The sequence below is a fragment of the Acanthisitta chloris genome, unplaced genomic scaffold, assembly GCF_000695815.1.
Source record: "Acanthisitta chloris isolate BGI_N310 unplaced genomic scaffold, ASM69581v1 scaffold9463, whole genome shotgun sequence".
Classification (NCBI taxonomy): Eukaryota; Metazoa; Chordata; class Aves; order Passeriformes; family Acanthisittidae; genus Acanthisitta; species Acanthisitta chloris.
Window position 1 is genome coordinate 79,502 of NW_008664290.1, and position 2,083 is coordinate 81,584.

Below are 2,083 nucleotides of genomic sequence, written 5' to 3' on the forward strand. Positions count from 1 at the left end.
GATGGGCTGAGTCATTTTCTGTCTGTCTCTCTGTCCACCAATTAAGAGCCTAGATCACTCTCTTACTCAACAGTCAGTTTCAAAGCAATTAACATTATGACAGATGACTCTTCCCCTCAGTTAAATAATTGTTCTTTAATTCAGGTACTGGGATTTTTGCCAGGAATAACACTGTGACATAAATCCCAGGAGGCCTGGGTAAAGTAACACTACTTTGAGAGCCTGACCTGGTTTCAGTTGAGATAGACTTCATTTTTTTCTTAGTAGCTGGCTGTGGTTTTGGATTTAGTATGAGAACACACTGATGTTTTGGTTGTCACTCAGTAGTGCTTACCCTAAGTCAAGGACTTTTTGCAGAACAGATTCTCTGCATGAACAGTCAAAACATTGCTGATGGCTATAAAGATGGAGAGACTTCTCGAATGTTTAGTGAAAGACAGGGAAATCTGGGAATCCTCAGGACAATGGATAGTTTCATCTTATTCACCAAAGAAAGAAAAGCTGAATGTCTCAGGCTTTTCAGATTTCTCACCAAAGGAGTTGCATCTGAAGTATTATGACTGCAGAGCAGACAATAACACTCAGAACTATATAAATTCTGTCCAACAGAATGGACAATGGAAAAAAATCAGCTGCTTCAGTTGAAAGCTTGAAATGCATCAACAAAAGCAGCTTTGCCATCTGAATTAAAGAACATGGTCACTCAACCATTGCCTTCCTTTGGATTTGAAGGACAGCAAACATCAAGCCTTGGGCTGCCAAGTTTTCCTGTGAACTACAGCAGTAACAGTGCTATCAGTTTCTCCTTTACAGTGATTTCCAGTCTTGCCAGTGCATCATCATCTGGAATCACTCCAGCTCTTGAGAGCATGTCTGCTGGTTGTAATCCTTCTGCATTTGAGGTGTTGCCTTCACCTAGCAATTCTTCTTCTGTGAACTCTTCAAGCAGCACTGCACTTACAGCCTTTGGAGCTTTTAATGCAGCAGCAGCAACTTGTGCCTCACATTCAAGCAGTATTTTATTTGGACAGACTGTCAGTGCCTCTGGACATACCACATCAGTGTCTTCTGCACTCACAAACAATACTACATCAGAAAATTATTTTCTCCAAAGAGCAACTGAAGAGTTGAAACAATCTGAGGCAAAAAAATGTTTATGATGGGAAAGATTCCTCTTAAGCCACCACTAATAGAACTTTTAAATGTTTAGGGCTTTGTAAGTTTATTTTGAAATAATGTGGTTTTATGAGTTCTCTGATAGCTCAACTACGCAATTTTGTGGTTGAGTAATGAAGTAATATGCTTAAATTTAAGCTAATTTTTGTTTCAGCACTAACTCAGGTAAAAGAAATTAACAAATCCAGGTTGGATGAGGCTTTGAACAACCTGATCAAGTGGAAGCTGTCCCTGCCCATGGCAGGGGGGTTGCAAGTGAATGATCTTTAATATCTCTTTCAACCCAAACCATTCTGTGATTCTGTGACTTCAGTCTCCCATGCTCTGCCAGTGAGCAGGTGCACATGAAGCCTGGAGGAAGCATGGCCAGGACAGCTGACCTGAACTGGCCAAAGGGATATTCCATACTGTAGAACTTCATGCCCAGTATATAAACTGGGGGGACCAGGCCAGGAGTGGGGGATTTCTGCTTGGGGATAGGCTGCAGATAAGTCAGAGGGTGGTGAGCAATTGTGTTCTACATCACTTGTTTCTCTTGGGTGTTACTGATCTCTCTCTCACTCCTCTGCAATACAAATATTATTCTTATGGTTTTTATTATGATAATGATTCTTATTAGTAGTATTACTATATATTATTTTATTTGGATTCTTAAACTGTTCTTATCTCCACCTATGGGTTTTACCTTTTTTCAGATTCTCCTCTCTATTGCACCAGGAGAGCATGGGGCAGTGAGCAATCAGTTGTGTGGTTCATGGCTGGGGTTAAACCATGATAGAGTCAAGATTCCACAAGTCCTAGGTGCTAATCTGTATTCCAACAATATTTATGCACTAGTAACTAGAAAGCAGTTAGATGAAATGCACGAATAGTGACAGAATTGACACTTTCTCCCAAACCATGGCTC

At 40.5% G+C, this 2,083-nt stretch overlaps 1 pseudogene; it reads left to right on the forward strand.

Annotated features, from left to right (window-relative positions):
• The first annotated feature begins 340 nt into the window (after nucleotides 1–340).
• Nucleotides 341–882, forward strand: LOC103799001 (annotated as a pseudogene).
• The last annotated feature ends 1,201 nt before the right edge of the window (nucleotides 883–2,083 follow it).